This window comes from Hibiscus syriacus, unplaced genomic scaffold (assembly GCF_006381635.1).
Source record: "Hibiscus syriacus cultivar Baekdansim isolate YM2019G1 unplaced genomic scaffold, ASM638163v2 tig00110655_pilon, whole genome shotgun sequence".
NCBI lineage: Eukaryota > Viridiplantae > Streptophyta > Magnoliopsida > Malvales > Malvaceae > Hibiscus > Hibiscus syriacus.
Window position 1 is genome coordinate 147,886 of NW_024062815.1, and position 23,220 is coordinate 171,105.

Sequence of the window (23,220 nt, forward strand, 5' to 3'; positions counted from 1 at the left end):
ATTCTTCCCCAGTTTGTAGGTGCTGAATTGACTGCTACAGTATGGGCTACGGTGCAACAACTATTTTCCAATAGGTCTACAACGGCGATGGTGAGCCTGTATTGCAAACTGCAGTCACTCAAGAAAGGTAACAACATCATGCGTATATACCTTACCAAAGTTAAAGAGGTCTGCGATGCACTTGCCTCGTGTGGCAGTGCTGTCCTTCATGTTGGTCATGTTGCCAGCATCCTGAAAAGGTTGCCCAGTGAGTACCAACCATTTATGGCTTTCATTAATAGGATGAAGGAGACACTCTCGTTGGACAGTTTTTACACAGTCATTTTGGATGCTGAAGCGTAATTAGCTGGCTTTGATGAGCAGTTAAACTTGCTTCCCATTAGTGCCAATTTAGCTCAGCATCAGGAGGATTATAATGTTGTTAAAGGTGATCGACGTGAATCCAAGGTTACTCGGTCATCTTCGATGCACAGACCTGGGAGTCGAGGTCGGGGAAGGGCCAAGATTCAATGTCAACTATGTGGGAAACTCGGTCACCTAGTGGACTGGTGTTGGCATCATTTCGATGAGGAATATATGTGCGTAACCTTTGACTCGCGATCTCATAAAGGCCAGCATGCTAATACACATTATTTAATGTCAAAAACCCCTAACGTGAGTTGTGAGTACTGTAAGGGGTGTTGTCAAGGGACTGGTCAAGCACAAGCTAATGTCATCTCCAACGCTGTTGATCACTAGGTTGTCGACTCGAGTGCAACACACACATCACATTACACCTGATGCAACAAATGTCTCAAATTCGATTGAGTTTAGAGGTCCATGTAAGCTTACTGTGGGTAATGGACTCTCTCTTGATATACATAGCATTGGTAATACTGCTGCTTCTTCTTCAAGAAACTTGCTGCTAAATGAATTATTACACGTGCCTCGGATAACCAAGAATTTGCTTTCGGTCTCAAAGCTTGTTAGGGACAATGCTATCTTCCTTGAGTTTCATGCTGAAAACTGTTATATTCGTGATAAGGCTACTAAGGAAATTCTCCTGCAAGGTGAAGAGAATGAAGGGCTATACATCTTTTCGGTTAGCAGTAAACAAGTAGAGAGCCATAATGTTGTTGTTCATCTTGTGTCTGCAACCACATCACAATCCGAACTGTGGCATCGTCGATTAGGGCTTCTAGCTAGCTATGCCATGAATAAAATAGCTAAAGAAATTGATGTAAACCTTGATTTGAATATTAATAAAACATGTATGGCTTGTTTTATGGGAAAAAGCCATAAACTGTCATTTTCTTCCTCGAAAAGTCAGTATACTACTCTGTTTTAACTTGTGTTCTCCGATTTGTGGGGGCCTCCCCATGTTACGTCTAATGGTTTCCACTACTATGTCTCGTTTGTTGATGCATGCACACGTTTAACATGGGTTTACCTCCTCAAAAGAAAAGCGCAAGCTTGTATAGCCTTTCAGCTGTTTCATAAACTTATAGAAAGCCAGTTTGGGCTGACAATCAAGGCAATCCAGTCAGACTAGGGTGGTGAGTATCGTCTGCTCTTGATGATTTTAGCAAAATCAAGGATCACTTATCGATTATCCTGCCCACACACATCCGAACAAAATGGTGTGTAGTGGAACATAAACACCGACATATAGTAGAACTTGGGCTCATTTTTTTCTCAAGCATCCCTACCCCTTTGATATTGGTCATATACAGTGCAGTCCAGCTTATTAATCAACTGCCTACAGTAGTTCTTGGTGGAGTGACACCGCTTGAAAGGTTGTTTTAAAAGAAACCAGAGTATGATTCGTTAAGAGTATTCGGGTGTCAATGCTTCCCAAATCTGAGACTATTTCAGAATCACAAATTAGATTTTCAATCACAACCGTACACTTACCTTGGCTTCAGCCCTCAGCACAAAGGATAACAGTGCCTTGCAAGTGATGGTAGGGTATATATATCGCGTCATGTCATATTTAACGAAATGGTCTTTCCCTTTGTAGATAAAACAATGCCTTGTTCAAAACGTCATTATTCAGGAATGCAGTTTTGGGACATTCCCATTGTTGCTGATGTGAGAAGCTGGCCATGCAGTGCTACTCCAGATGAGGCAGTTGACCGTGATCATGAAATTACGGGTCAAACTAAGTTAGATTTCCCTCTCAACATGGAGATACGTCACATGTGGCTGAAGAAGTCACACCAGAAACAACCACAGACACCACTGTGAAACGATGATGTATATTCAAGTATGCCTTCTAGCACGACTGGTGTAGGTAGTCATGATGAAATAGATGGAGGGTTAGACACAGTAGCGTGCAGTCGGCTGCAGAGTAACTCATCACTACAAAATTTTCATCCCATACTAACACGCAACAAGTGTGGAGTGTTTAAACATAAATCCTACACTAGCTACTTTGAGAATGAAGTACCCTATACGGTTTAGGAAGCATTATAGTCTGCTAGAGGGAGAGAAGCAGTACAAGCCGAGTACGATGCACTTCAGAAGAAAAACACGTGGGTGCTGATGAAATTACCAGCAGGACGTGTTTCATTTGGCTGCAAGTGGCTGTTTAAAATCAAACGCAACCATGATGGTTCTATACAATGACATAAGGCACGGTTGGTTGCAAAAGGTTTCTCACAGGTGCCTGGACATGATTTTACCGACACCTTCAGTCCCGTTATAAGATTTTCTTCCTTTAATGTTGTGTTGACCTTAGCTGTGACTAACGGTTGGGAATTGAGACATGTAAACATCAACAACGCATTCCTTAACGGAGATCTGGATGAAGATGTCTTCATGTAGGAATCACCGGGATTCGAGCAAAATGATGTGGATGAAACCCCTCTTGTTTGCAAACTTAAAAAGGCTCTCTATGGGCTTAGGCAAGCCCCATGAAATTGGCACACCAAACTTCAAGATAGTTTGGTTCAGATTGGCTTTGCAGCCTCACGAGTTGATCCATCGTTGTTCATCAACAAAAGGGATGATGGGGAGTTATTTCTATTGGTCTATGTTGATGACATTGTCATCACTGGGCAGTTATCGGATGCAATCCAAGAGGTAGTGCAACTACTCAGTGGCTGCCTTAGTTTTTTATTGGGGATTGAAGTGCATAGAGCACATGGCTCAGTTATGTTGAGCCAAAGGAAGTTTGTACTGGAACTACTTGAAAGGTCTAAAATGAAAGGAGCTGATGCGTGTACAACACCAATGGTAGTGTCCTCTAACCTTCCGGGGGACGAGGGTGAATTGTTGAAGAACCCTAGTGAATATAGGAACATCGTTGGGTCATTACTATATGTGTGTCACACTCAACCATACTTGGCTTACAGTGATGGGAAGTTGGCACAATATATGCATGCTCCACGTGAAACGCATATGCATGAAGTTAAGAGAATATTGAGGTATTTGGCTCGAACTATGGACTATGGACTGCTGTTTCAGTCGATTGATGCAGGGTTGACTATTTCAGCATTTATTTATGCGGATTGAGGAGCCAATGTTTATGATAGAAAATCTATTTCTGGCTATGGAGTATTTGTTGGTCTATGTCTTCTTGCATGGAGCTCCAAGAACCAGAAATCAGTCTCCAGATCAACGATGGAAGCTGAGTATAAATGTGTTGCTGATACTGCCATTGAAGTAACTTGGGTGAATGCCTTGCTTGCTGATTTAGGGCTACATCAACTACAAGAACCAGTTGTTTGCTGATACTGCCACTGAAGTAACTATGTGTTGGTTGCATTTCAAATTGCTGATGGTTTTACCAAGCCACTGACCAGAATTGCCTTTGAAGAATTTCGTAGCAGAATTTATGTTGTGCCAGTTAATAAAATCAAACAAGAAAGTTGGAACAAGTAGGGGAATGTTAGGCTGTTATAATTAGTGACATGTGTGTGTATATTAGTGGCTGAGGTGTTAGAGTCAGTTAGTTTGTTAAGCAACTAAGCTAGACTGTTAGAGTCCGTTAAGCTGCAGTTATGAGGAATGTAAGCAGTGCACCGATGTATATATGCATGTGTAGCTCAATGAAGAGATCGCCTTGCTTGTTCAATATTACTTCTTATAATCATTTATAATAGTGAAAATAAAAACAATTCGAAAAATTTAGTGGCAAAATTAAAACTTTTTACAATTCAGTGACCTTTTTGCTACAATTGATAAATAGTGTGACCCGTTTGTAGTTTTTTAAATATGATGATCCATTATAACCTTACCAATAATTAAGAGACTTGTGATAGAATTTACCCTATTTTTAAAAATTAAATATAATATTTTTAAGGAGAAATTAGGAGGCGTTTGATTTACAGAAAAGAATTGTTGAGTTAATCGATTGACGGAATCGGCCAAGAGGGGGGGTGAATTGGCAATAAAAATTTTGGTGGAAGCTTTTGCAGAAAATTGAAAGAAATTGCACAGCGATTTAAAGTGGTTTGACTTTCTCAACCAAAGTCTACGTCCACTACCTTAGCTATCCACACTAAGGATTTTCCATAAATTCACTAATTTGTCTTTCTTTTGAGGACAAATAGTAACCTTACAAACTCTCAAGAATTATACCCCAAATTCTTGAGAACACTCTCTCCCAAAGAGAATAATACAAATTTGCAAACTTACAAGGAAATCCTCACAAGGTAGATTGTTTGCACAATTCTAGAATAAAGAAAAGAACACTCAAGAATGAATACAATTGAGCACAATAAGTGTTCTTGAAAGCAAAATGAATATTGAATGAAAAATAGGCTTAAAATGCTCAAACTTGAGGTTTGATGCTTTCTCTTTGATTCTATCTTGATTATAGTTGCTTGATGTTTCTTGTTATTGATCAATGGCTTCTAAGCTTGCTTAAATACACCTTGAATCACTTCTGAACGTTGGGGATCATTAATGAAGATAATATAGTCATTTTAGTGTGAAATCAATTAATAAAACAGCTTGGAGCGTGGGGGAATCGACACCCAATATGGGGAATCGATTCCCTAAGTGTAAAATTCAAATATTTCGACCGTTGAACAGTGGGGGGAATCGGTTCCCTCCGAGCATACTAGAATTCTCAGAGCCAAACCATTCAGGGGGGAATCGGTACCCCCTTGGGGGGGAATCGGTTCCCTCTGAGCAATCTGGAATTTTTTTGGCTTTGAGATGGTTCGAAATATTTTGTAAAATCGTTTTGAAATTATTTTAAGATTAAAACTTAATTGTACACTTGAGTAAGGATTAAAAAATAACATTTGAAAGATTTGGAGTAATATTTTGTTATTCGAATAATTGTATCGAATATACTTAGAAAACCTTAATTGAAAATCTTAAAATTCATTTATCTTAATTTGTTATATCGAAATATCAAAATGTTTTCAACAATCTCCCTTTTTTTATATAACAAAACATTTTAGTAATTTTAAGATTTTGAAATCAAAAATGACGTTTTTGAAAAACTACTCGCCCTTACTTTAACACTTCTCCCATTTAAAACATTTAACACTTCTCCCCCTTTTTGTTAAATCAAAAAGACTCGTAAAAGAGTTTAAACAATGTTTTTTTAAATCATTTAGCCAATTGATTATATATAGTTTAAGCTGCTAAGATCACAATCAAGAGAAACGTTAGCCATTAGTTTCATAATCAATATTCATAAACAATGTGACATGGCAAAATTGGTCATATATCTAACATGATTTAAATGATGCAATAAATTTAACTAAACCAAATATATAAATTCAAACATCCAAACAAATCCAAAGTCTATCAAAATCAAACATTCCAAAATATTCAAAATGTTGAAACAATAATCTTTTAGTTCAAAGTTCTAAAGCTAAACACAGATTCAAACATCCGGATCGGGAGGAGGAAAACGAGCTCGCATAGCGGCCATCTCATGTGAGAGTGCATCAATACATTCATTCATCGAAGTGTTGTTTGTGCGCATCTCTCGAAGGATTTCTAATTGTTGAGCTCCCATTGTGGATAAATAGGACTCTATAGAAGTAAAGCGTGAATCCATGGTAGCATATTGAAAATCGAATATCTCCATAAAAAATTGAAAATATGGAGGCATTTGATGCGTTTGTTGTGCTTGCTCCTCGGGCTGCTCCTCGGGCTGTTCAGGCTCATCTTCGGCTTCATCGATGTCTCGCATTAATTGTTGAAGCTCGGGATCATCATCACCTTCTGGTGGAGCTCGTGAAGAACTAGCTCCCTGAGTATTTTCATAAGATCGAACCCATTCACCGGTTTCCTTATCCTTTATCCATCCCGCTCTCGTTAAGGAAAGAAGATTAATTTGTTTCTTTAGAGGAAATGAGGCATCTAGACCAACTCTAAGCCCGACTTTAGTAAAAAGATTACTCAAAATGCAACCGTAAACTAGAGATAAATAGAGTTTCTTGTTAGGAACAAGATTTACGGTTTCAACAATTTTAGCAAAAATGATCTGAGGTAGGTTTATTTTAATATTTTTTTTCTCGAAACAATGTAACCACCAAAGATCCAAGGCTCTAAGAGTAGAATAACGACCTCCGGATGGTCGAAACCACCAAGAAATCATTAGGTGAAGAAAACGTTCATGAAGGTCTAAGACACTCGCACTATCCCTTCCTTTATAACGAGAACCTAAAATTTGTTTTTTTATTTGAAATACCATCGTTATCTAATCCTAATGCCTTGGCTATGTAAGCCGAGTTAATATGCAAGAATTGTCCTAGGAGGTAGGAACGAACTTCTATGGTCTCAGTTTGAGCTCAGTTTTTGACACAAACGACATTAGAATAAAAGATTCGAACAAGTTGATGGTAAACTATAGGTTCAAGGTCACAAAGTTTATCGAATTTCCACTCTTGTAAAAGAGGAACATATTTAAAATTAATATCTAACATAGCTTGACGAGAAGGGATATGTTTTTCTCTAATTTTCTAAGAGTTGAAATATTGATAATACCAAAAACGATGATTTCTGGGACCAGGATGATTGAAGCATGAATTTTGGATAGTTAAATTGGGATCAACTGGATTAGGATTAGGAATTGGAATTTCAGGAATAGGAGGAGGATTTGGAGGTGGATTTGGTTGACGGTGTGAGCGACTAAATGATGACCTAGCACGTTTAGGATTGGACATGGTTTAGGAAATCGGAATAGAATGGATAACCTGCAATTTAGAAAACACATGTATGCAATTCAATCAATCCCAAAACTCAATTGAGTCCTCAATATTTCAAGGTTCTCTAAATTAATCCTAATGGGCAAAGTTTTTTAAAACTATTGAAAAATAGGATTTTGAAAAACAATATATGTGTATAGTTTTCATAATAACAACACAATTTAATTAAAACACAATAATTTGAAAAACATTTTTTTTATTTCGAAAATTTCAAAATTTTTGGAAAATTCTTGTGTTTTTGATGAAATTAGTTGTAATATCTAGTTTCTAATCACTAAACAATCAATGCCCGATCACTATTTCTATCTAGAATTAATTAAAACTAGTTCTATGTTCAAAATCAATGAAATAGAGAGTTTAGAAAAATTTACCTTGAAAGATGAGATTGATTGGATTTTTGATGTTGTCTAAAGGTTTTGTAAAGATATCCGCTAATTGGTGCAAAGTATCAATAAATTCTAGAACTACATCTTCCTTAGTGACATGGTCTCTAATGAAGTGATGTCTTATTTCGATGTGCTTAGTTCTAGAGTGTTGGATGGGATTTTTAGTGAGACAAATAGCACTAATATTGTCACACTTGATAGGAATGGTACCTACTTCAATTCCATAATCAAAAAGTTGTTGTTTCATCAGTAAAACTTGTGCACAACAACTACCAGCTGAAATGTATTCGGCTTCAGTGGTAGATAATGCAACACAATTTTGTTTTTTTGAAAACTAAGAAATCAGTATATTTCCAAGGAATTGGCAAGTACCGGAGGTGCTTTTCCTATCTAATTTGCATCCTCCATAATCCGCATCAGAAAAGGCATGCAAGCTAAAGCTAGAGCCTCTAGGATACCAAAGTCCTAAACTAGGAGTGTCCTTAAGGTATCTAAAGATTCTCTTAACAGCTAGTAAATGTGATTCCTTAGGACATGATTGAAATCTAGCACATAAGTAAACACTAAACATAATGTCCGATCTACTTGCAGTTAGATAAAGCAAAGAGCCAATCATTGACCTATATAATTTAACATCTACATATTTACCTCCTTCATCTAAGTCAAGCTTTGTTGTAGAGCTCATTGGAGTGTCGTGAGGTTTTCCATTTTCCAGTCTAAACTTTTTTGAGCATATCTTTGACGTATTTAGCTTGATTGATGAAGATGCCATCTCTTCTTTGCTTGATTTGGAGTCCCAAGAAAAATGAGAGCTCCCCCATCATGCTCATCTCAAACTCACTTTGCATTAGCTTAGAAAATTCTTGGCAAAGAACATCATTAGTAGAACCAAATATTATATCATCAACATAAATTTGAACTACTAATAAATCTTTACCTTTGTGCTTTAAAAACAATGTAGTGTCAACCTTCCCTTTTGAAAAACCTTTTTCAATTAAAAAATTTGACAATCTTTCATACCAAGCTCTAGGAGCTTGTTTTAAACCATAAAGCGCTTTTGTCAATTTAAGAACAAGATCCAAAAATTTTGAATCTTCAAAACCTGGAGGTTGTTCCACATACACTTCTTATTTTATAAAACCATTTAAAAATACACTTTTAACATCCATTTGATATAATTTAAATTCATGAAAACATGCAAAATAACATTCTAATTGCTTCCATCTTAGCTACGGGAGCGTATATTTCATCATAGTCTATGCCCTCTTCTTGAGTATACCCTTGAGCAACAAGTCTAGCCTTGTTTCTCACTATATTACCACTCTCATCAAGCTTATTCCTAAATACCCATCTAGTACCTACAGTAGATTTATTAATAGGCCTTTCAACTAATGTCCATACTTTACTTCTCTCAAATTGATTTAATTCTTCTTGCATAGCCATAATCCAATGTTCATCTTTTAATGCTTCTTTAATATTATTAGGCTCTATGCATGAAATAAATGTAACATAATTACAAATATTTCTAAGAGAAGAACGAGTTGTTACCCCTTTGGATTGATCACCTATAATCTCTCCATCATTGACATAATTGTACTCTATTGGATAAGATACTTCCCTTTCTTCAATGGTTGGATTCTCAAGAGGATCATGAGTTACCTCATCTTTTGTTTCTTCCTTTGATGATGGTTCTTCAACGTCATGTCTAACTTGATTTGTATTTATAATACCTACATCATCATTCACACAAGAATCTTTCCTCGAAAGGGGATTATCATCGAAAACAACATGTATAGACTCTTCTACAATTAAAGTTCTTTTATTAAATACTCGATAAGCTTTAGAATTTAAGGAATAACCCAGAAAAATTCCTTTATCACTTTTAGCATCAAATTTGCCAAGGTTTTCTTTGCCGTTGTTTAAAAAAAATATTTACATCCAAAAGGATGAAAATAACTAATGTTAGGCTTTTTATTTTTGAAAATTTCATATGGAGTTTTCTTTAAAATAGGCCTAATCATTACTCAATTTACAACATAACAAGCGGTATTTATGGCTTCCGCCCAAAAATATTTTGGCAAATTATTTTCACAAAGCATGGTTCTAGCCATTTCTTCTAAAGTTCGATTTTTCCTCTCAACAACTCCATTTTGTTGAGGGGTTCTAGGTGATAAAAAATTGTGACTAATACCATTAGAATTACAAAACTCAGTAAATCCAAGATTTTCAAATTCAGAGCCATAATCACTCCTAACACTAGTTATAGAGTAACCTTTATCGTTTTGGATTACTTTTGAAAATGTGATGAATTTTTCTAATGCTTCATCTTTAGTACTTAAGAATATAACCCAAGTATATCTAGAATAGTCATCTACTAAGACAAATGCATATTGTTTTCCACCCAAGCTTGTAGTCCTAGTTGGCCCAAAAAGATCTATATGGATCAATTGTAATACTCTACTAGTTGATACGTCATTAATGGATTTAAAAGAAACTTGCTTTTGTTTTCCTTTAGCACAAGCATCACAGATGTTATCATTATCAAATTTAAGCTTAGGCAACCCTCGAACTAAATCACCTTGAATTAGCCGTTGCAAAACACTCATACTAGCATGTCCTAGTCTCCTATGCCATAACCAACTATCATGTCCATCCTTAGCAACTAGGCAAAAATTAGTCATATCAATAGAATCTAAATGCATCATGTATATGTTTCCTATTCTATGACCAACAAGCATAATCCGATTAGATGCAATGTCAATGACTTTACAACCATTAATATCAAACATGACATTGAATCCCTTATCACAAAATTGACTAATACTCAATAGATTTTGCTTTAATCCATTCACATATAAAACATTCTTAATTTGTATGGAAGAGTTATTACCAATAGTACCAATACCTTAAATGTGACCTTTTGAATCATCACCAAAAGTCACTTCTCCTCTATTTTTGGCATTAAGCTCAATGAACCGGTTTTTGTCTCTGGTCATGTGTATTGAGCATCCACTATCAAGGTACCATGAATTTGGATTTGTTTCTTGTGCCTTGTAGCAATGCTCCTTTTCCTACAAACATAGATTAATTTCTAATTTTTGGTACCCAAATTCTTTTGGGTCCATATTCATTAGTTTCCAAAATCCTAGTCCCTTTAGGTATCCATTTGTGTAGGATATCCTTATCTTTAATAGTAATGAGCTCTTTAGGAACCCATATACTTCTAATGAATTTTTCATTAGAGGTTCTTTGGGGATCTCTATGATTGTAATTTTTAAAACCTTTTCTAACAAAGTTGGATTTTGAATTTTCTCCATTTTCAAAACGTTTTGTTCCAACTTTATCAAAAGAAGTTTTAAGATCATCAATTGTCTTTTGATGATCATCATTGACCTTTGAAAGTAAATTTTGCAAATCCAAATTTTTCTTTTCAAACTCTTCTAGTTTGATTTGCAAATCTTTGATTTTACTTTCAAGATCGTTGTTGGTTTTGGATATGAGTTTATTTTCATTTTTCAATTTTGAAACATCATTTTTATATTTTAAAAATAATTTCTCATAATCCGAAGCCAACCCATTATATTCCTCTAATAACTCATCATAGGATAAATCATCAAAATCAGATGAGTTAGAGGTTACCTTAGAATCTTCCCCGAATGTAATCAAGCACAAGTTTGCTACTTCTTGTTCCTCTTCATCGGAACCTTCTTCGTCGCTTGATGACCCTTTCTCTTCAATTATGGGCAAATTTTGACCCCCGGCTTTTTGCATTCATAGCAAATAATCGGGTCCTTCTCTTTTGGTTCATTTTTGAGGCCTTCATTTCGTTTGAATTTTCTTCCTCGGTAAGGTCTCATCATTTTTTGAACCGTTTGGCAAACAATGCCATTTTCTCGTCATCGTCATCTTCATCCGAATCACTCTCATTTTTTGTGGATTTCAGAGCAACTCCAATATTTTTCTTCTTCTCCTTCTCTTTTGGTATCTCTTCAATCTTATCAAGGTCCACCTCATCTTCAAGCATCATTTCATGAGTGAGGAGTGAACCAATTAGCTCTTCAAGAGTTAAGGACGTTAGATTCTTAGACTCGATGATTGCCATATTCTTTGATTGCCACGATTTTGGGAGGGAGTAGACTAACTTCCTCACAAGCTTTTCATTTGAAATGATCTCTCCATATGATTTGCGACCATTGACAATCGTTGAGAATCTATCCGTCATAGCTTTGATATCTTCATTTGGTTTCATCCTGAAATTTTCATAGCTATGCGTTAGAATACTAATTTTAGATTTCTTTACCTCATCGGTACCTTCATGAGTGACTTGAAGTTTGTCCCATATTTCCTTGGCAGTTGTACAAGATTAAACTCTTCCGTATTCATCTGGTCCAAGAGCACAAAATATGGTATGGATGGCTTTGGAGTTGAGCTGAAACATTTTTGTCTCTCCTTCACTCCATAATCTTGGATGAGTGAGAGGTTTGAAGTATCATTCTTCTACGACATTCCATGCTCCCATGTCACTTGCTTGAATGAAGTACATCATCCTATTTTTTCAATAGGCATAATTAGCCCCATTGAAGAAAGGAGGCTTGTTGACGGGCATCGAATCGAGACCGGAGTCGAAGTTTGAAGTAGAGGCCATTGATGACTTTAATTATCGATGTAACTCTTCTCGAATCGACTCAAGAGGCGATTAAACCTTCAAATGAGTTAGGCTCTGATGCCAATTGTTGAGTTAATCGATTGACGGAATCGGCCAAGAGGGGGTGAATTGGCAATAAAAAATTTTGGTGGAAGCTTTTGCAGAAAATTGAAAGAAATTGCATAGCGATTTAAAGTGGTTCGACTTTCTCAACCAAAGTCTACGTCCACTACCTTAGCTATCCACACTAAGGATTTTCCACAAATTCACTAATTTGTCTTTCTTTTGAGGACAAAGAGTAACCTTACAAACCCTCGAGAATTATACCCCAAATTCTTGAGAACACTCTCTCCCAAAGAGAACAATACAAATTTGCAAGCTTACAAGGAAATCCTCACAAGGTAGATTGTTTGCACAATTCTAGAACAAAGAAAAGAACACTCAAGAATGAATACAATTGAGCACAATAAGTGTTCTTGAAAGCAAAATGAATATTGAATGAAAAATAGGCTTGAAATGCTCAAACTTGAGGTTTGATGCTTTCTCTTTGATTCTCTCTTGATTATAGTTGCTTGATGTTTCTTGTTATTGATCAATGGCTTCTAAGCTTGCTTAAATACACCTTGAATCACTTCTGAACGTTGGGGATCATTAATGAAGATAATATAACCGTTTTAGTGTGAAATCAATTAATAAAGCAGCTTGGAGCGTGGGGGGAATCGGTACCCCATAGGGGGAATCAGTTCCCTAAGTGTAAAATTCAAATATTTCGACCGTTGAACAGTGGGGGAATCGGTACCCCCTGGGGGGAATCGGTTCCCTCCGAGCATACTGGAATTCTCGGAGCCAAACCATTCGGGGGGAATCGGTTCCCTCTGAGCAATCTAGAATTTTTTTTCTTTGAGATGGTTCGAAATATTTTGTAAAATCGTTTTGAAATTATTTTAAGATTAAAACTTAATTTTACACTTGAGTAAGGATTAAAAAAATAACATTTGAAAGATTTGGAGTAATATTTTGTTATTCGAATAATTGTATCGAATATACTTAGAAAACCTTAATTGAAAATCTTAAAATTCATTTATCTTAATTTGTTATATCGAAATATCAAAATGTTTTCAACAAGAAATATTACCAAGGGAAATAATCTTTTCTAGAATAACATTCCCACGTTTGGTTCACGGAAAAGATTATTACTAAGGAATACTCTTTTCCCAATAATAATATTTTTTGTTAAAATGGTAGGAATATCATTACCTCCAAATTCTTAGGTATTAGACAATTCCCACCAATTTGGACAAGAATACTCTTAGAATAATGAATTCTTTTTCAATTTTTTTGTACTTTACTAAACACAATAAATATAATAATAATATACAAAAAGTTTAATTTAATAAAATATTAATAATATGAGTATTTAAAATTATTTTATATTATTAGTATTCAATATATTAATTATTTATAATTTTATGAGGTGAAAAATAGTATGATTGTAAAAATGTAATTATTTAAAATAATTTCTAACTTTAAGTTATTAAAAATAAATATTATACATTGAAAAATAATATATTTGAACACGAGATCATAATATTATTTTTTTATGTTATATTATATTTTATATAAATAAATATGATACTTATGAAAATTATTTAAAAATATAATAATATACTAAATGATATATTAAATGTATTTTTCTCAAAAGTTATATAGTATAACGATTAAAATATTTGTCCAAATTTTCATTCAAATATAATTTAATATTAAAGTTCATTTTTTATAAATAAAATTATATTACACGAAATTTAATAAAATATGTATTCAATTAATATTATATTCCTCTAACCAAACATTATATTTTTAAATAAATAAAATAAAATAATATAATATTTATATAATAATTTTATATTTCAATAATATTATTCTTAAAGATAATATTATATTCGTTGAACAAATTCATCTTATAAGTATAAATAGTAAGTCAAGGAGTATTACCCGATTGCTATTTCTGCTTAGAGATGTGATTGATGGGTGACAGCAGCTTATCTGGCCCGATCAAATGTAGAAATTTAGGAAAAGCAATTTAAGGAAAAGAATAAGTTATCATAGTCATTAAAAATGGTTAAATCGACGTTATACCCTTAAAGTTGTCCATTTTTATCATTTTTATCCCTTGATTTTTTTATATGAATTTTATTCCTGTAGTTCCAAATTTTAACGTAGCTAACTCACTGTCTAAATCCATTGAAAATGAATTGCTCAATCAAAATCTGTCACATGAATTTAACTAAAATTTCACACTTTATTTTCAGAAATACAAAATTCTTTAAGGGGTAAAATGAATAATAATGGAGAATCTCGGGTGTATAATGCGATTAAACCCGAAAAAGTAATTGTGGAGTCTCATCTTTGAATGATGTTGTAGAATGGAATAACTAATGGCCGGTAGGGTTCAATCTGGGTTTGTTCTAAAGCTTTTTGTCAAATCAATTTTGTTAGGGTTAAGTGGGAAAGTAGTGGTAGGATTTTGTCAAATCTCAAGCACACCCCGCGCATGCTTCACATATACACATTTCTGTCCACAAACCACTGGGGAGAATTTAGACTCCCTTCAATACAATAAATAGAAAATTAAAGAAATTACGAGAGAAAAAAAAAAAAAAAAATAGGTAAAAATATCCTGATGAGAGAAATAATGGTGTAGTTGTTTATGACAGTTCGTCCTTTTTGATTTGATGGAGAGTCACATATGGTAATTGTATGAAAGAGAAAGAGACAGCGGACCAACTACATAAGATTATGAACAACCATCCTAGAGAATGAGGGAGGAGGAGAGAGTCCACTTCTCGAGCCTTACATGATAGTTTATATGTAGACTTTGTGTAAGTGTCAAATTCAAAGTGATGATAATTATCGTAGGTTGACATGATAAATGATATGATTGTCAAACTCAATATCTTGAATGCTATAATATTGATTGTTCAAATCATATTTAATAGCTTCGAAACAAAAAAAAAACCTTTAAAATATTTGCATAACATCAGAAAATTTAATTTAATTTGAATTAGCTTTTTATTTATGAAATATAGTAATAGTTTAACGTAGTTGAACATCAATATCTATGTAACTATCCCAAGAGGATACTCTGACATTTGTCATTTCAAATCGTTCATCATTTCTCAATAAACTTCACTCTCTCTTCTATTTTATTTATTGTACTTTTAATTTTTTCAATTTACTCACTGAGCTTTAGAATTATACCTATTTTGGTCACTACAGATTATTTTATTACTACTACTATTATTCTATGATATGGTATTTATTATTATAATTATTTAAAATATAAAAATAATTAAAATAGGGTAAATTCATCGTTCCTCACAGAACTATACATTCTCTCATATTTTCCTCACCTAACTTTTAATTTTTCTATTTTACTCACTGAACTTTACAAATTGAATCATTTGGCTCACTCTGTCATTAACTATTTAACGTCGTTATGATGTGGCACAAGCATCAAAACAATATAATTTTGAAAAACTCAAATATACACCAAAACAACGTCATGACAAATCTTATAGTGAAAGTTCGGTGAGTAAAATAGTAGATGGAATAAAGTCCAGTGAGGAATTGTGTAATTTACCATTTTCCTTTTTTTCTTCATTTTCTCTCCGCCGACTATCATGTCATCGGTCCCAAATTTCATGGGTCGGTTCATCTCGACCCTTAAGTCCAAATCTGGTGGTTGTTTCACCGAAAAATATCCCAAAACCTGTGAAACTCGACATAAATGTTTCGGCTTTCTCACTTTTAATCTCAAATTCGTGGACTTTGAAGCAATTTTTGACAAAATAGAGGCTGGATTTGGACTCACGATGTCGAGGCGAAGTGACCCTTGAAGTTTGAGACCAAATGACCACCATCTATTGCGGTTGATGGTGATCGACGATGGCATCCAACCACATTTTAATTTTGTTTAATATTTTTAATTATTTTATATTAAAAATAAAAAAAAGCCACATCACCCGGAAATTAAAGAGAAAATGGGGGATTCAATTGATAAGTTTAGTGAGCAAAATAGAAAAATTGAAAGTTGGGTGAGGAAAATAAGAGATAGAGTATAGTTTGGTGAGAAATGGTGTAATTTACCCTTAAAAATAAAGAATAAAATGATTTATAATAGTTATTAAATTTAAAAATTAAAATAATCAGACCACCTCTTTCGCCCCCTCTCATCACCGTCAACCATTGTTAGCCTTTGGAATTGACAACCGTTCGATCTCAAATTATATCAAGAGACTCATTTTGTCATGCTGAGTTCGAATCTAGTGGTTGTTTCACCAAAAAAAAGTCCCAAAACTAGTGAATATCGATTCAAATATTTCAATTTTTCTCACTATCAATCTCTTATCCAAATTTGAAGCATATTATGATCAAATGAAGGTCGAATTTAGACTTAGGGGGTCGAGGCGAAACGATCCATGAAGTTTGGGATCGAACAACTGCTATCTACGATGGTCGACATTTTAGTTTTCTCACTTTCGATTGAATTCAGAGCATGTTCTGACAAAATGGAGGTTGGATTCAAACTCAAAGGGTCGAGACGAATCGCTCGATGAAATTTGGGATCAAATGACCACCATCTACGATCGTCGACGGTGGCGTCCAACAACGACGAACAGTGGATGGCCACCATATATTTTAATTTTATATTTTAAATTATTTTATATTAAACAATAATAAAAAAATACATCATATCAAAATAATAATAAAATAACTTAAAGTGACCAAAATAGGAGCAATTTGAAAGTTCAATTAATAAATTAAAAATTGAAAGTACAAAAGTGAAGTAGGATAGAAAGTAAAATTCAGCGAGGAAAAGTGTAATTTACCCATTTTTTTTGTGGAAAATTAGATAACTAGTATGAAATTGTAAATGTATTTTTAATTATAATTATTGATAATGTTATGAAATAATATATTTTTAGTAATTAATAATAATAATAGTATTCAAAAAATTATTTAAAGAAATAATATATTTTAATCATTTAAATTAAAGATATATTTATTTAATAACGTCTTATTAAAGACACTCTTAGTTAAAGAAGTTTTTGATCTATTTGACATGTTATATCACGTAGGACAAAGACGCTTCCAATTAAGAGTATCTTTAGTAAAACATTTTTTTTAGTACAAAAGAAATTAGGTCTCCAGTCTAGCTTTAGTAAAACACTTTTAGTTAAATATACATTTATCCTACATAATTAAAATATATGTTATTTCTTTAAATATTTTTATATTATTTTCATAATTAATTATTATAAGAATATTATTCTTACAAAATTATCTAAATTACTAAAATAATTAAATAAACAGATGCAATTTTATTTTATATTTTGTTTGTATAAAAGCTACATAATGGGTTGTAAGTTTAAAAGATATACAAGCATATATATACAAGCATGAAACAAATGTAAGGCCATGGTATTAATGCAAATAGATATCTGTTAATGGCTGGCTCGAAACTATTTTTTTTTTTGACTAAAACGGCATAAATGCAAGCTATCAACATAAAAAAAAAATACTAACATAAATGCTTCAACAAATAAACAAGGACGAAAATATAACATGAAGCAAAGGCAAGGCTCAAATCAAGATAAAATAGCTTCATTTGATGGTTGGAAATAAAAATAAAATATTACAAAAGATGGAACCCTTCTCAAGCAAATAGCCCATTGACCAAAAGAAAGCAAATCCTACCCTAGATGCAAAACAGCAGCGTTTAAACCTAGTGTATATACCTAAAATACAAAAAAAAAAAAAAAAACAGTTCATACTTTCCTTCCAGCCGCCTCTCTCATTCAACTCTCCATTTCACACTCACTCTCTCACGTTTTGAGAGAAGATGATCATAGCATTAGGCCCTCGGACTCCAGCTCCGATGAGGGCTAATCAACCCTCTTCGAACCAAATTACCTTAGATCGATTTTTCGAAGACTCATCTTTCCACAAACAACCCCAAAACAGAATACCCAAATATCAAACAAACTCGAAATGCTTTAGGAACGTTACCTTCTACCTGAAAAGGCTTTTCCACGCTTCGCTAACGAACGGCGACACTCCTCGAGAGGAAAAGGTGAGATTTTTAAGCAATTTGCTTGTTTTTTTTTTCTGGGGTTTTCCTTTTTTAATACGTTCGCTGTGGTGAAAAAAAAAAGATGGCTTTTTTTTCGTTTGATTGCTGTGTGGATTCTCTCATGGACGGTTCGAATGATCTGCTGATGGTTGCCAAGAAAAATCCTTTCTTTCTTTCTTTGTTTTTTTGTTTGTAATTTGGTTTACATAACAAATAGATAACAAATACATATCTAAAGTATATCGTCTTTTTATTTAAGTATTTAAAATATTTTTAATTAAAATAAATATTTAAAATTATATTTTTAATCAAAATAAATAATTAAATAATCATTTAAGTATTTAAAGTATTCATTATTTAATATTCAATTTTTCTAAAATTTATATGAATATGTTTAATTAATTTAGATATCTATTTAAATATATATATAATTTTAAGTATTTTAATAAAACATATTTGAGATATTTAAATGAAAAAGAATATTATATTATGTACTTATTTACGATGTAAGCCTTCTAATTTTTGAATTCGACAAACCTATCCACATCAGATAGCGATAACTTAGCTTTGACCAAAATTACGTATTACATTTGACTCATTTAATTAGATTCAAATTATTCAATCTAATTTTGTCAACACTTCTTATTAACGTCACTTTTAGAAACATACTAAAATGGTATTTATTTATATTTAATGAAGCAGGAATATGTGGAAAATTTTCTTTTCTAATGTATTATTTTGAAGATTTATTATTATTCTTTTACTTAAATTAAATTAGTTAATTTTATTAAAAAAGGAAAATTTTAAAATTATAATAAAAAATTATAATTATAAACATAAACTAGATATATACGTTGGAGATTTCTAATAACCAATGACATCAGAAACCGAATTAGAAATTTATTAACGAGGGTTAAAATAGTTTTTATTTTTTAAATGTATAATTTTTTTAATTTAAGGGGTTTGATAAAGTTTTATTTATTTACTTTTTAAAAATATAAATTTTTTGGTATTTGTTAATACTTAAAAAAATAATTATGAGAGACCAAGGCTCCTCTTGGTCCTCACGAAGGTCCGCCCATGATTGATATAAGAAATGAACACTTGATATCATACAAAGGTCATACAAGGAAAAATTAAAAATATTTCAAAAATTCAAACAAAATATGAATAGGAAGATATTTAATTGCATCAATAAACGAATCATAAAAAATAATTAAACTATCAAAATATCATCGAAAACGTAAATCAGAGTCGAACATCTTGAAAAAATTATCTCCAAATATAAATCATATATTTAAATCCAATCAGAAAGTTCAAATCATTAAAAATTAACAAGATAACAAATAAATATCTTTGTGGTTAATCAGGGCGATATAAAATCTAATATTAAGAAAATTAAACGAAAATGACAATCAAATAATAGATAAACACACTAAATTGGCATGACCAGACTAAAATGGACTTGAACTTGAAATCAATTTGATCCGAATTAAACCCGACTCGAAATAAATACGACCCGAACACAACGTGATCCACCCGATTCACAGGTCTAATCATCCTACTTGAATACGCATCAATACGTTGAACCCAAAAAAAATGCAAAAGAACGAAAACTAAATTCGACATGGTCCGGATACAATTAAATATGTTTGAAAACAAGAAAAGGAAAGATGTTTAAGAAAGTTTATGGCGACAAGACACACACACGCATGCACGACGAAGGGGTGATCTAAGAAAATAGAAAGGGTAAATAATATATTGGATAATTACACCTTTAATATCTTAATTATCACTTGTGGTTACTCAACTATTTTTTAAATCATACTTAATATTTAATTTTAGTTTCATTTGATCACTCATCATTAAAAATTTAACGATGACGTTGACGGGTCATTCGTAAGATAATGCTACATCATCATTGAAAAATAATAAAAAAATATCAGTCAATATTTCTATAAATTTTTTAACGGTGAGTGATCAAAATGAAATCAAAACATAAAGTTAAGTATGAGTTAAAAAAATAGTTGGATGACCAAAACAGGACGAAAGTACTAGTTGAGAGTCTAAACTTGTTGTTTACCCATATATATTTTATACCTAAATTTGGTTCCAAATGTAATTTGGTATTTAAACTTTTTTTTTGTTCAATTAGGTATGCAAATTTAGACCAAGTACAAAAATGCGTAATTACCCTAGAAAGAAAGATGGAGATTAACAACATTAGTGTTCTTTTATTTTTTATATGCAAAAACGTATATGTACCCTAGAAAGAAAGATAAATTTAGTTTATTGATTCAAATAAATAGTTCAATTTTTTTAGCTTTTAACAAAATAATAAATACACATATTTGATTAAAAAAATAATTAATTATCTTTATAAGATATAATTATTCAAAAATCGATATCAATATTAAAAGTGTAATTGTCAAAAATTATCATGTTATTACATTCTATAGTATAATCCTTACATTTCGTGTCGTGTTGGATTCAACAACCTTAACAGATTGGTTAAGGTCGTAGCATATAGAAAATTTAAAGAAAGAAAACAAAAACGAAGATGATCAAAGTAGCAAGATTGTATTAGAATTGACTAAATAATCAGTGAACATCATGAATACATACTATCATCTTCTTCATTTTTCATTAATTCTTCCTACTTTTTATTAGTCTTAGTCATAGCAATGTGCAACCTTTTTTCTCTACCGACCACTAAGGACCATCATCGTCTCCATCAAAACCCGTATATCAAGCCGGCCAAACCACCGTTTCTCGACTCAACAAGTACTGCTTTTCATTGACCATCGTCACTTTTATATATGGCTTTCGGCATTTGAAGATGTATTAGATAGATAACTGAAAGATTGTTCATACCTAAGGAGACATTTCAACAAAAAAAAAAAACTCGGGTCTCATCCAAAAATCATCGTAAGCCAACTAATATTTCAGGCTTCAAAATCAAACTTCAACTTCTTATTCACAATCATCTTTTTTTTTTAATTATTTTTAAAGTTAAATATCAAAAATGACTATGGATATACGAATGAAGTTCAAACGTCATACCTGATATGTCCTAAAAAATCTCTTTGATGTAGCCAACTAATTCTAGTCGTACCTCTTCAACATGAGGCGCCCCCTGTACGTACCCAAGTTGTACTTGTTTCACATCCATCTTGAGTACGTATTGGATACTTGAAACGGCATTGAATTACCGTACCCTTGCAATATGGTCTACGAACCCTAAGATACAACATTGACTCGACCTCCCGACAGATTCAAAATCAGGGTCGTATCCCTGTGGTGGTTGAGCACCACATGAGTGTATTATTAATTTTGAGAACAATGTTCAAAGTTTGGTAGCTAAAAGTCCCTTTTGCATTAACCTAGTGCTTTACTCAAAGAGTAGCTAATATGATTGTTGTATTACGTTTCCTTTTTTCTCCATTAATCTCAACATTTGACATGTATAAATGTATAATGTATGAATGTATTTTAATTTAATTGTATTTTACATGTATAAATGTATAATGTATGAAAAATTTAGAACAATTTAATAGAGTAATTATATTTTTATTAAATTAAATAATGGTGAAAAACATGTTGTTTTAATAAAAATATGCATTTTTATTAAAATAATATAAGAAATAAATAATTAATATAATTCAAATATAAAATATAAAGCAAAATCATGCATAGTCCAACTCAAAGATATGAAAACTTGTTCTTATCTATTCAGCTTTCTAAATGTTGAATATTTAACTCAGAATGATTTTAATAAATTATTATGATCGAACTTTCACACATAAAATTATTGAAAATTGAATTTATTTATAGTCTTTTTCCAACGACCTTGCAATAAATATACTACTCTCATATGATATTCATGATTGATTGATTATGATCGAATTCTCACACAAAATTATTGAAAATTAAATTTATAGACCCTAGTACACATAGACCCTTGTACCAAGCGGGCTTTTGGGGATGTACCCAAGTTAGTAAATGGTAGGTTTAGGTGTCTTGGGCTTGTTATTTATGGATTTGGGCCTTCTTGGGGAGGAGTTGAAGCTCAATTGGTGACTTAAGGGGTGTTTTTGAATGAGGAGGACCAAGATGTAATTTTACCCTCAAAGGAATACAAAAAAGTTTTTTTTTGTCTCTAGCCTTGATTTAGCCGTGGGCTTGGTGATATGGGGACAAGGTGACCTCATTTCTTTCTATTTACCCTTGCTCTCCTTTTTGGTGGTTTTGCTTGAGGTAATACATTACTATTCTTGATAGATTCATAGAAACTATACATGTGATAGTCATGTGAATCAACATGTGTGCTATAGCTAAATGCATGAGTGTTTTTTTTTCTAATTCAAAATATTTCAATAAATTTTTAATATTTAAATTTTCTATTAATTTGGTCCTCGTTTTAATTTAAAATAATGTAATGAACTTAGCCATCCGATAAGATGATAAACAATAAGACCAAAGGGAATCAAACTTGGGCAATTAAGATAAAAAGGACTTAGTCATTGAACCATAGGTATAATGTTACCCAATATATAAAAAATAAAGCTTGACTCAATGGTTAAACTTGAGGGGTGGGCATGGGATTCGAATTCGACATATTCTAATTTGATCTGACTTGACTCAAAAAATTATCCCTTTATATATATTAGGGATAATTGTAATAATATCATTCTTTTTATATATTTTTTATTTAGGTCCTTATTTTTTATCTAACAAAATTAAGATTATATATATATTTGTGTGTGTATCAGGTCATATCGAGTCGAGTGTAGGTTTTTATCTCAAAAATTGGATCGAGTGGAGCCTTCCTAAACCCAGATCGAGCTGGGTGACAAATGGAGAGGATATAATATTCGGGCCGGGTCGACCAAAACCCAA